The following is a 14,532-nucleotide window of genomic DNA, read 5'->3' on the forward strand; positions in this document are numbered from 1 at the left end:
TATCATAACAGTGTATTGTAATTCTGGTATGAAATATAAAAAAAGGATTTTGCTCTTGACGAGAGCTTGCACTTGTACCAGCAATGGTATATTGTGAACATACCTTGGTTCTTTTTTTGTCTTGACTAATCTGATTGGTATATGTAATGAATATTATATTATACCAGTGTATTGATGGTGCAAATATACAGTGATCTGATTGGTTGAGACGCAAAAAGAACAATGGTATAGTCACGATATATCACAGCTGGTTCAAACACGAGCTCTCGGCATGAGTATAATCCTTTTTTGACATTCCATGCCAGAATTTCAATATACTGTCATGATATCATAACAATAAAGCACACCAAGACCAAGCGTCGGTATATCACTCGGTTTTGACCATTCACTTCATATTTGCACTCGCTATTGCTCGACGTACATATATGTCGTGAACTGGTCAAAATCTCATGGCGTACTATCACTGGTAGTGCTTTATTACTTAATTATACTTGGCTTTTATAAAAAGTTATTGTATTTTAAAAGTAGTTTGGTGTTTTTCGAATATTTTTATAATATTTACAAGTTTATATATTATTATGAATTTATCAATTATATTTTTAGTTTTCCCATGATTATTTAAAGACTACGTGAGTAATAAGATTTCAGACAAGTCATGTTGTAGTTTGTGCTAACATTTTTACCTCAGATTTTGTGCAGCGGTACTTTGGTAAAGCAGTTTCTCTCTTTTCGCCTACCTTAATTAAATCTGCTGTGATTTTCCAAATTTTGTGCTATCCACAAATCATACTCTTCACCTTTCACCTCTGTGATATGTTTATCTTACCTATAGTACTGATTTAACCAAATGAAATGCAAACAGTAAATTAATCTTTGAATCAGTGTGCATAGTAGAACTACATTCCATTATTTTGAACTAGTTCAGATTTTTGAGGGAAAAATTTCAAATCCTCCACAAGCTTTCTTCCTGCTAAGATTTTCCCGACTCACACTGGCCTCTTCTGCCATCCCCTGTTATCCAATGTTACTTTCACGAGACCATTTTCCAATTTTACCTTCTTCTTTTAGGATAGTTTCTACAAATTAGCGTAAGATTATAAGAGAACATTTACAGCTTGTTATGAAGATTAAAAATTAAGTAAAATTATCAAACGTAAAAAAAGATGTTTCATTCTCTTTACTTTTTTATTTCAAACCAAACATCAAAATCAGTACAGTCATTAAACATATTCATTCTCAGATTTAGTAAGAATTTGTCAGTATTTGCAAAATAGCTTTATCATCTACACAATTTTGCAATGACTGACAAATTCCTTCTAAATCTAAGAATGAGCATAAACATGTTACTCATTTCATCATTTTCGCAATTCTGCAAACACAAATTCTTTCTAAATCTGAGAATAAGCATATATATATATATATATTACTCATTTCAAATAAGGTCAAATATCAAATTTTTTCATGGCTCTCTTTCAATTTATGCTGTTCTCAAGAAACATGGCTAGAAATTTTGCAAAACAAGAAACGATAAAAGTAACTTCAGAAGTTCATTGACCTTGATTTTTAGGATGTGGCTTTGTGTGTTGAGGAAAATGAGAATTTATTTCAGAACATATATGTTAAGAGCTCAGTACAGGAATGAGCGCAATGGAGCTGTAATTTCTGATTCAGTCATTTAAATATTGTTCTAGTGTAGGAGGTTGTAAATTAAAGTAAGTTCCGGTCTGACTTCCATAAAGACAAGTGTGACAATTGGTAAGTTATGTGCCAACAAGATAGTACTTTGCAACAGGTTGAAGGAAAAATTTTAAGATTCTTTTTGAAATCAAGGAAAGCAAAATAAGTAATTATCTTCCCAAAGCTCCATTCAACACATTCCCGTACTGAGCTCATTCTTTTGTTAAAGTCCAACTCTTCAGGTGACAATCTTGCTCCACTAAAGGGCTTCAGTAAATGCTGTCGCAGTGGATAGGCAGGGTCACCATATACATTTTTTTTTTTTTTTTTTTTTTTTTTTTTTTAATGTAGATTTTATTACCAAATTAAATGGCCAAACACAGCCTTCCTTTACAATATTGTTTCATTACAAAATGATTGTAAATCTACATTAACATAGAAAACAAAAAAGCACACAGAAGGGAGACAACAGCGAGGCACAATAACTAAAGTCAACAAAAGTTGAAGGTAATCGGTGGAAAAAGAAAGAAATAAAGAAGCATTTATACACTTGGTGAACTTCAATCTGTCAGAAAATGTTTCCATTTTAGTTCAAATGATTCTATACGGTGAAGTCTTGTAGCGATAATTTTTTCGGATAACATTGTCTTTTTAATACACTCCTGGAAGACATGAATGGATGGCTTCAAATTGGAGAATCTTACTGTATAAATGTGGTATTTTGCTATCAACACTATATGATTTAAAAACTATGTTGTTTCCTTTGGTAAAAAGCCAAGATGATATGTTTGCATGAATAATTTTCACTTCGATATTTTTATCTTTCAAATACTTTGAAAATCAAGCCAAAAAGTCTTTACCTCTTTACACTCCCAGAACATATGCTCCAAGGTTTCCTCTACTCCGCAGTGTTGACATGATGAATCCGTTTTTACACGGAGTTGTTTTAGGAAAACGTTTGTTGCCAAGATTCTGTGAAGAATTTTAAACTGGAATGTTCTTAGCTTCTCTTCTACTGTCGTTTTATAAATTAAATTCCAATAGGGTTTCATATCAATGTTGTGTGCATAATCTTGATTTGAAAAATATATATGTGATCTCGGGGGTTGGGCAACTTGATCTCTGAAAAAATTATAAAATTGTCGCGTCGTCTGTTTTCCTTGAAGCATATGTTGTACATGTCTATGTGAGTTTTCCTCTATTGTCTTTACGTTTCCTTCGCTTTTCAATAAATTTTTCCACTTCGAAGGTATTGCAGATAGAATTCTATAGTACAATAAAAATCTTGCCCAACATCATATTTTCCTTTAAAGTTTTGCCAAGAAAGTAGTTCCTCTTTTTTCGTTAAAGAAATCACCTACATATTTCACGTGTTTTTGGAGCCACTTTTCATTATACAAGGATTTTCTATTACTCAATATATTTCGATTGTTCCAAATTATTTCTGACGCAACTTCTTCGGGAGTTTCTGGACTTGAACGGAATTCATTGAAATATTGAAGCATATTACAGTAAAAGGGTGGAAGTTGTACATGGAGTTTGTTTACATCAAAATTACATTTTAAAAGAAATTCTAAACCTCCAGCCTTTTTGAAATAAAAGGCCGGTATGAGGGTCCATGAGGATTTACTTTGTAGTAATTGCTGTAGGTGTGACAACTTAAGGGCTTTGTTCATCAAGGTTGCATCTATCATTTTCTGGCCTCCCATATCAAGTTCTCCAATTAATGTACTATTTCGAATGTGGTGTCTCTTTTTATTCCATAAAAAGTTAAAAAGGATTGCACTCAGTTCTTGGACCATACACTTAGGGACTGAAATGGATTTCATAATATGAATAAACTTGGAAATACCAAAACATTTTGTTAAGGTGACTCGCCCTCTTATGGTCAAATTTCTTGATTTCCATATATCAAGTTTATCCTTAAGGTTTCGTAAATTATTCCAAAAATTTAATTTATCACATTCACTTTTATTTCTTCCTATATAAATTCCTAAAAATTTAATTGGGGTTTTGGTTTCTTTGAGGAGAGGTGGTAGGTCACCTGAGAATTTCCAGAGCCGTTTGGAAGAGCCAAGAAATAGCAGTTCTGTTTTATTCAAATTTATGTCTAAGCCGGAAATTTGTGTGAATGCATTTATTAAACTTATACTATTCTGGATGGATCGTAGATTTCCTAGCAGTAGAGTAGTATCATCGGCGAAACCAGAAATCTTTTTCTCATAGTTATTTGGAAGAGATAAGCCTGTAATGTCAGTTGACTTTCTTACACCTATTGCTAATAATTCAATTGAAATTATAAATAAGGCCGTGGACAAGGGGCATCCTTGTCTAACTCCTCTTTCGAGGTTGAACCATCCAGTGGAAAATCCATTGTTTATGACACAGCTTTGAACTTCATTATAAAAGGTTTCAACCCACTGTCTTAGGGAATTTCCGAAACCGAACAGAGTGAGAGCTTTCTGCATTAAAACCCATTCTAAACTGTCAAATGCTTTCTTGAAGTCGATAAAAAGGAGAGCCCCTTCTTTATTTTCTGTTTCACAATACTCTATTACATCTGTGATTAATCTAATATTCTCAACAATACTTCTCCCTTTAATGAATGCAGTCTGATCTTCGTGAATGATTAGATCCAGGACTTTAGCCATTCTTAAGGCGATACATTTACTAGCTAATTTATAATCCGTGTTTAATAAGGAAATTGGCCGCCAATTTTGGATATTAGTACCATCTTTACCGGGTTTTGGTAGTAATGAAATTATAGCCTGTCGTTGTGTGGTTGACAATTTCCTGTTAGAGTACGCAAAATTCAAACTATCTACTAGAGTATCTCCCAGATTATTCCAGAAAAAAAGATAGAACTCTGGCGGTATTCCATCGCAGCCTGGTGTTTTATTTTGGGGGGATTTTTTCAAGGCTTGAAAAACTTCCTCCTTTTGAAGCAACCCTTCACAAATTTCAGCCTTTTCTTTTGGTAATGTAGGTATATCGTTCGGATTCGTGAACAATTCGCAGCTATCGGTCTCTAAATCTGGGTTAGTTGAGCTATAAAGGTCAGAGTAAAATTGTTTTAATTCTTTCAAAATATCATGATGATCAGTTATATTCACATCGTTAATCGTAAGTTTGCTAATAATTTTGTTGTTGTAATTACGTTTTTCTAAATTCAAAAAATATTTACTGCTTTTTTCTCCTTGTTGGTACCACCTTGCCCTTGACCTTACGTATGACGCCTGAATTTTTTTATCCATAATTTGCTCCAATTCTTGTTTTACATTCTCATAATTTTTTAAAATATGTTCATCTAATCCTTCGTCTATTTGTTCTTCTAGTTGATTCAGGCCCTGTAAAAGGTCTTTTTCTTTGTCTCTTAGGTTCTTTTGTTTTTCTTTGGCATATGAAACTGTTTTTTCCCTGATCTTGAATTTCAAATATTCGAAAGTAGCTTGAGGATCTAAAAAGAGATTACCACTTTCTGAAATAATTTCATCAATATAGTTAGACATCATATCTGTATACTTATTGTCTTCCAGTAAGCTGGTGTTGAATTTCCAAAATCCTGGCCCTCTACTGCTCGAATTAGGAATCTTAAAAGTCAAAGTGATAGCACTATGATCGGTTTTGACACTACTTAAGATATCACACTTTAACGTTTCTTTCAAAATACAATGGGATACCAGAAAATAATCTAACCTGGAAAAGGATTCTTTTCTTTTCCATGTATACCTATATGAATTGGGGAAGAGGTTCCTGAAAACGTCATTAAGTTTCAAGGAATTCATAATGTTCTGTAACTCTCTACGAGAGTTGGTTTTAGTTTCATTCGCACTGCCTCTTCTATCTTGGATTGGATCAATGGGGAGATTAAAATCCCCTCCAATGCAAATAAAACTATGGGGGAAATTTAAGGAGATTGTCGATTTGAGGGTTGAGAGGAATTGTGCTTGGTTCTTGTCACTGTTTGGAGCATAAACATTAACTACTACAAAGGAAAAACCGTTAACTGTAATTTCAAGGATGATATATCTACCGTTTTCATCTTTAACGACTTTACTCACTTCAAAAGATGATCTTGTGCCAAATAGAACAGCCACACCGCAACTATGTGAGGTGCCGTTTGAAAATATCATCTTTCTTCCCCATTCATTTTCCCATTTCTTTTCAACTTTTTTATCACTGTAAGTTTCTTGTAAGAAATACAAATCAGATTTCTGTGTTCGCAAGTACCTCATTATAATCTTTCTCTTTCTATCATCTCTGATGCCTCTCACGTTCAAAGAACACAACTTAAAAACTGACATGCACAAAGCACATTAACAACAAAGAACAAAAAAACCAAAAACACAAGGGAAACAAGAAACAAAAAGCAAGCAAAGGGTGAACTTGTGATGACTGATAGAAATCATCACCCGAGGCTCCCATACACAGCTGTAGAAGGGAATTTATCTTTCTGCCCGCTAATTATATTCTGTGTTAACTTCTGACCATCTGGGGGAATTGAAATAATTAGCATTTCAAAACAATTTAGGTTTTCGTACTAACTAAGGAATGAAAGCATTTTCTTTGTTCAGAAATGTGTGCAGATACACACCATGGCATTGCTGGAGTAGTGAGTTACAAATGGACTGAAAACTGATTTTGACATGGGTAGCCAAATAAAAAGAAACCCATGCTATAACCTAGTCGATAGAAAATGTGGTCGGCTTGGGCCGAAACTCTTGTCCATCAATATACAGTTTACCGTTCCTGAAGGAGACAGACTTGTTTTCTTTTCTTGCAGCGGCCATAATCGGTCCTACTTGTTTCTTCTTCTCGAAATCTTCTCTCGGCATGTCACTGGTAATGAAAAGACCACTTCCTTCAAGGGCGACTCTGGCTTTGCGAAGAATTTCGAACTTTTTCGGTCTATTATGAAGGCGTACGATGATGTGTCTAGGTTTACTTGAGGATTTCACACCTGGGTCACCATATACATAGTATGAGTGTCAGTTGGAGAATTGGGTAACCGCTGCAACTCTGGTAACAAGCCACTCTCTGCCAACATGGCTGCATCATGTCGTCTGCCCTCTACTGGTCCAAACATGTGGGCAACTAGACCATTTGGAGTGGTAACAGAATGGAATTTCAAGGCATGCACTCTTTTATGTCCACTGAAAACCAACCTCTGGCTTTGAATTGGTCTTGAGACAGGTCTTACTGTGCCATCAATGAATCCCCAACAGTTGGACAATGGTGCACCATGCTGATGGACTGCATCACTGAAGACTTGAAGGTGCTCCTGTTGCAACCAGGACTTATCAAGTGTTTGAATTAGATGACCAAAATTTGAGTATATGTGCTCTAGGACTTCATTTATGATTATACTCAGTTCTGACTATGAACGACCAAAATCTGAAATTAGATCTTCAAGCCTGTTTGGATAGGCCAGCCGTCTTAGAAGTATGCATAGCCCTCCAATCCTGTTGCAACTGTCTTATTTGGACCAACAATCCGCTCCGGTATTCTGAGGGCAGTCTTCAAGCGAATCAGATCATCTTTGAGAAATCTAAACAGACTTAAGCATTGACTGTCATCAAGTGAATCAACATCAAGCCTGTATTGCGTAAGAGGTGGCTGGTTTCTCAGTAAGGTAGTAAGCAGACAAAGGTCATCGTCATCATCCAATGTTCCTGCTAAAAACAGGTCCATTTTTGTATTCTATCAATAAATAGACAAAAATAATTCAGTTAAGTCAGATTCTGTAATTTCAAATTACATTGTTCATGATAATTACATCTTGCATTATTTATTGCACCACATTCATTTTCATCTCAGCTCTTATTTTAGGTTGGTTTGTTAGCTAATGAAATAATAAAGATTACATTTTTGAACATCTCATTCAATGTTATTTCTCACTGACACAAGGTTCAATTTGTAAGGTGATTTCTTATATAAATATATATATCTATAACAATTCTAAATGAAAAGTGTCCGAGTGAACCGACATTGATACAGAAGATGCAAATTCTTCCTACCTCCATGGTGTAACTAAACCATTTCGCCCACACGTTCCAACGCGTACTCAAACGCGACCGTTTAGCCGTACGCGTACGCGTAATTACGTGTAACTAAACCTCTCTAATCTTTACGGCCCTGATACGGGTTTTGCGGACCGAGGTTGTACGGCGGAAGGGCCCGAGCGTGCGAGGGCCCGTACGCCGTACGACCGAGGTCCGCAAAATCCGTATCAGGGCCGTAAAGGTTTTATCATATACCTTATTATTACTGAATATCCAGGAAAATTATTTATTTTTTCAATCTCTTATGGCTAAATTGAGCGGTTTTTTCATTTTTATGGCGAAATTAGACGTGACATCGTCATTCCATCGGCGAAAGCCCAAGCCAAATCACTTTGCGCATTGATATAAGTATGATGTAATCTATTTACATGTAAACAAACTCATTCTCAATCACAGCTGTCACTCGCAAACGTACAAACAAAAAAGGGAAGGAGACCTTTGTTAAAGTTACACAAATCCGAACGTTTAATAAACTTTTCAAATATGAACATTAAGTGCTCACAGATTAAAATTTTCTAATGATTGAAACGACTGAATGAGCACGGCAACGTACAATCGAAATAGACTTGAAGTTGAAACACAAGAACGCAACGACACGGACTTAGTCAACGTGCAACGTCAGCAAAAACATCAAAAATCGAAAACAAAATGCACCAGTCAACAGACTGAATCACTGACTATCACTGTCAGATTCGATGACAAATGGACGGCTTCTCTTGACTTTCGGTGCGAGCGTGATGTTAAATGTACAGTTATTCATTATCGTATGTGCATGGGCGAGCGCGTTTTCTGTCTTCGGTTGCAGCGGGGAGAGTGGTCTTTTCGCGATCGGTGAATTTGCGATGGGTTTCGCCGGGCACTCCGTCTTCACGCCTGTCACCGTGGCAGGCTCAGAACTGTACCTCTGCTGATTGGCGACATCTGTCAGAATGCCTGAAATACGGCGGTGGTCATCGATGGAGACGGTGTCATAATGCTGGAGACTCGACACATTTTTATGGCCAGTGATCTTGATGATCTGCTGAGGCGGAACGCCGGCTTTGCTTAGGGCTTGCACTGTTGTTTTGCGAACGGGGTGGTTTGTTTTGCGTCCAGCAAATGACAAAGATTTTGCAGCCCGTTGCATGAAAGATCCGAGCTTGTTTTTACCCATCGGTCGCGGATAAAACCACAGCAAGGAGTTGATCTTATGAGACGGGATCGGTTGAAGGTAAAACGGACTATCATCGTTGCACGCGTCAATGGGTCTCCGATTGATGAACTCGCGGTAGATCGAAATCGGGTCACGGTCACTTCCGGGAGCTTCAAACACGCGAGGGGGGACGGAGCGACAATCCATATACTTTCCGTCTCTAGTCTTCGTATCACGCTCGCGAAATTCCAGGAACAAGTGTCCGGAGTTGTCTCTCTGTAGTTTTATATCGCCGAAGGTCAGTTTTTTATGTTCGTCGCGACCGCGGAGTCCAAAGTTCTTCGTAAAGATATACCACAGCGTGAAGATGATAGTTTCACCGTCCTTCTTTCCAAGAACGCCAGACTTCCACATTGCATTTTCTTCCTCGGAGAAATTGCCTCAGATGCTTGAGGCTTTCCGCCCATCCCACGCTTCTTGAGTTGCATCCGCTTTGCCTTCAGTGCTTCGTTAGCTAGGTCGAATTGCTTATCATTTAGAGAAACGCCGTATCGCTTTTCCGAAAAATACCTCTCAATGCTGTGTTTCACTGCCGAGATCGAATCAGGCTCGTAGTCGCTCCCATCGTCTTTCTTCATATTGATGAAAAACGCCGCTAGGTATTCATTCAGGGCAGTTGCTGGGATGTCAGACAGCTCACGATGGTCATCATACCGAGTCTCGATAAATCGTCGTACTTTGTTTACATCTCTCTCGGTCGTTCTTACGGTACTGACCTTTCGCTGAGATTTTATGAAATTGTTCACGGAATCCATGTCTTCGTTTCCTATGGCGGATGCGCAGGTGTTTGTCGTTTCAGAGCCATCATCGATATCACCGAACAAGATACTCTTTAGATTTTCTGCGGGAATTTCCTGCGACCACTGCATTATTTCATCAGCCTGTGCCATGGTGTTTTGATCAGCACTGAGAACTGAAGAACGCAGACGACAATTTTTGAATCTCGCGCTGATTTGTTTACAAGTTGGGAAGTGTACAAATAGCAACGCGCATAGCAACCACACTGAAAGTAGTTCAGGACTGCGCGTGAATGTCCATATTTAGACAAAGTGTGCCGGTCCGTGATACGGCAACTTATTACACACCTGTAAGAGCGCCTTTTCCCATAGGTTTACATGGGTACGTGAATCTAGGTATATGATAATGTCCCTTATTGAACGGTTGTGATATGTTTCAGTATTTATCAGTAAAATAGCGCTGTTCACGGTTACAGGTTTGTTTCTAAATATAGCTGTACGCGCGCGACATCGCACACGCAGCTTGAAATGCGGACAAATTTTATCAATGTTGCATACATGGCCGTTTTTGCAGCTAATACTCAGAGTCGTGAATATGTTTTTTAGTATTCATTGTTACACTAGCAGTCGCCCACTGAGATGTATTTTCGTCGTTCTTGCACGCGTAATTTTCAAAAGCGTAATCTAAAAATGCGGACAAATATTTATTTTTGCATATTAATTAGAACAGTGACGTAAACTGTGAACGGCCCTATTTTGAAACGGGTTCGAATCTCGCGCTGACGTGCTTTCGAATGGAATGTACGTGGATAGCAACGCGCGTAGCAACGACAACGAAAAAGTTCGAAAAAGCGCGCACACTACCTTATTTGGGCAAAGTGTGCCTGGGTGTGATACGGCAACTTATTACACACCTGTAAGAGCGCCTTTTTCCATAGGTTTACATGCGTACGTGAATCTAGGTATATGATAAGCAATATGATAAAACCTTTACGGCCCAGATACTGGTATCAGGGCCGTAAAGATTAGTCTCTGACCATATAGTATTGTTTAATTTGGATGGGTAACATGTCATTATGGTATGGTTAGATGTCAAAATGGTTGTTGAACTGAAGTCAATTAGCCCTACCACTCCTTTGCTAGTTGTGTTGGGGGAGTGGCCCCACTCCCCCAACACAACTAGCAAAGGGAGTGGTAGGGCTACGGATCCGCAGCAAGGCGCGGCATGGCCCCAGGAATTTTTTGGGACTGTTGCCGGGCTGATGAGAGCCTCTTATTATACGACATTGAACTATCCCAAGGTCTTAAAATACGTTAAGAACATTTCCTTTTATCGTTTCCAAGGCACGTTCCTTGTTTTAACTTAGTTAAGTTACGATATTCAATTACTATTTGTCGTTTTCTGAAACCGTAGGATGACGAGGGTTCCATGCGAGCGATCACTCGTGCGAGGCATGAATACATGTGCATTGTCAACAAACCCGCGCGGCAATCCAACTCGATCGGGCAGTATTTAGCGTTTGTATGTCACTATATGAGCACAAATTTGGCTTATTCCTTCACTGAACAACATTTCACGATGGAAGAAAGGGACTAACATGTAATTTCGAACAAAAAAGGTTAAAAGATAGAAATACTTGGGCTGTAAGGCCAGGAAGAAAAAATAAAAAAAAAAATAATCCGCTGATGGAGTGTGTTAGTTGACGTAAACGCACTTGTTTGAAAACTTCTGGTTCCTGGTACTACTATGATGGCTTAAAGAAAAGCAATTCACAGGGGTCAGGAGTACATTACTCCCCAGATCATTTAGCTCCTCAGGGATATTTTACCAGTTACCTTTTGTACATAAAAATTAAATAGCAGAAGTGTGGTTGGTACACATCTTTCATACAAACTGCTAATTCTTTCTACTGAACAGAATAAGTTATTCATAGGTACAGTTTGTGAACCAGTGATGTGGTATAGTTATGAACAAGCATTACAAAGTTGATGACAAATTTGCTATTCCATTTGAAAAAAAATTGCTGTCACCCTGACTGGAAAAAAATTTGCTGCCATACCCACTTCCTCCATACCCCTCCCCAGAAATCAAATGGTTCTCCAAAAATCACAAAACAAAAGAATTTCAGAGTTTATCACTTGGTGGCAGGGTGTAAGTCTACCAACTGGGTTCGCCACTACACTTGTCCCCGAACTTTACTGTAACTTACCAAGGAGAGACTGTACGCAGTTACAGTATAAGCGGTCAACCATTTGTTATGAAATAATTGTTATGCGATTTCCGAGAAAAATGATAACGGAGCTCTTTTGATTCAGACGAATTTCTTAAACACTATACACCGTAAACAAGAAGGATGTTGATTGATAACAAATTAGTATGCGTTCGAAGAATTCCAACATTATTAGATATTTTACAATGTTTGTCAATTTCCTTCCAAACAACAGCTGCCCTACTCCAAAATACACCATTGCCTGCTGCATCAGTGCCTGGAATTGCATGTCTTCTTTGGTCGGATTTGAAATGTAATACGGAATGAACCCGAAGAATGCGTACATGTCCGATGTATGGAAAGCATAGCGAGGTTTCCATGGGAGTCCTAAATCCGAGAACGGTTCCGAAGGCCACCATGTGGATACATAGCGATGCACGGGTGATTTCAATGAAAAGGAAGCGTGTTCGGCATTCAAGGAATTTCCACAAGTGTATCTAATATCACTTGCCATCGTTGTATAAAGCAACTCAGGTGTATCCTTTGTCGTGTCATAGGGATAAAGTGACAATGCTTGCACCGTGATGTCTTTGCCAAATGTATCAAGGTTTTCTATCAACACCAAAGGAAAGACTACCAAACAGTAACTTAATGATACATGCATTGCTTGAAGATTCATCTTTGTGTGTGTGTGTGTGTGTGTGTGTGTGTGTGTGCGCGCACACACAAATTGGTATTATAGAGGTCATGCAGTAATACGATTTTCTCTTTTTCGTTATGTTGACTATGCTTTTGGTAGAGGAGCTGCGGTAACCACAGAGACAAACAAAGACGGGGGGTGGTGGATTACATGACCATTTAGCAATCGTAAAGAGGTGCGTATTTGACCTAAGAGTGTCATGGCGATACGTTGTGTTTGAATCCATCATAATTGGCGGCTTCACAAAGGTTACTGTCAGTCATTGTTCGAAAGTGATGAATGAAACACCTGGAGTCTGGGACTGCTTTGCTAAGCGCGCAGATACATTACAGCACAGAGAAACATATAGACAGAGTGGCAACACTTGCATACCTTTTGTTCCATGGTCGTCTCGGTAGACATATTGGCTTTTCATATTAAAATGAGCTTCAAAGGTGTTAAACTTTTGGAGCTTTGTTTGTGGTTGATAATTACACGAGATTATGCGAAAAATACGACGAGATGGCATCGTACTGCCAGTCGCGTAGCAACCATAGTTACTTTGTGAGCTCTCAGGCCAGAAACACTGCTTCACGCCGATCAAAACATAACACGCCAGCAGTTTCATAAACATGTTCTTCCTTGACGCACGTGTAAAAGACGGTATGACTGACCGTAAACCATTGAGTAAAACCAGACAGTATCGATAAAAGACTTTCAAATTTGGTTCAAACACACTCATTATATATTCATAAAAATATGAGAGGAATTTTTAAAACGGTAAAGCTCATTTTCCTGAAGCTCAAAACACTCCCGTTTTCGCCAGCACGTCAATTCTGCTCAGCACCACACGACAACAACAACACAAACTTTGCCGAACATACTTTCGCTTAACAATTGGCGAAAATCCGAAAATTACCGAAGGATTCATGGTCGGCACTCTTCGGAAAAGAGAGGCGAGAGCAACCTGAGGCGAGGCGAACATGGATGGGTTACGTAACCGCTCCACGCCTTAAACAATACCCGTTGCCACTCTATCTATCTTTCTCTATGATTACAGTGATGAGCACATTGCAGAGCGAGACAAGTAACACTCGAAAGTGAGGCAGGGACAAGAACATAAGGCGGCCAATGAATGAACTGGATTCGGAACAGTAAATATTAATGAGACTTGAGGACATATAGGCAGCCAATGAATGAACGTAGATGGGACATAGGGACATAAGACCTACCAATCAACGTGAGCAACGATGGGGTTTAGGACACAAACTTATGTCCTAAATGGTATACGTCTAATATTACAAATTTCTCATAAAACAAGTGTGTAACGTAACCAGATTAGCTTACACTTGCAGATTTTAAAGACATTACTTCACAATCCAGTTATCCCATCATCGGCCTGCGGTGAGCCGTAATGACACGTGTGAACACTGAATAGTATTTAGAAATAGAAACAAAATTTGTAGCTTTATGCGTGCTCAACATTCAAGCGCCAGTCAAAAACATTTTTGCGCGAATTATGTTGAACCCCCCCTCCAATTGAAATGGATAGGCACTTAAATGCCTGTACTTTTTGTCCATTACTAATGTATAGCTGTATGAGTTCAAATTAGTCTTATGAGAGAGCGCCTCCCAACCACTTTAACCCATATGTGAAGTTGTCAAGTGAATTGGAATCCGAAGGGATGTAAATGTCCAACAATGTCATCTGAAAGTCAAAGGTCCTAGGTCTTACAATCATCAGCAGTATGTTACAATGCGCACATTTAGTGTCATGAGTAGGATATCAGCTTACCGTGACAGACGTCACTTTGGTAGCAGACGTCACAAGTGTGACGAAAGTCAAAATGAATCCATACTTAGTGTTTGAAGAGCGGTTTATTTGATGTGTAAATTGACTTGGAAATTCCCTGAAAAGTTGCCATGGTCAAAAGTTTTAAATTCAAATAAATGAGATGATATTGATTGATTAAAA

Source organism: Ptychodera flava, chromosome 14, assembly GCF_041260155.1.
Source record: "Ptychodera flava strain L36383 chromosome 14, AS_Pfla_20210202, whole genome shotgun sequence".
Lineage (NCBI taxonomy): Eukaryota > Metazoa > Hemichordata > Enteropneusta > Ptychoderidae > Ptychodera > Ptychodera flava.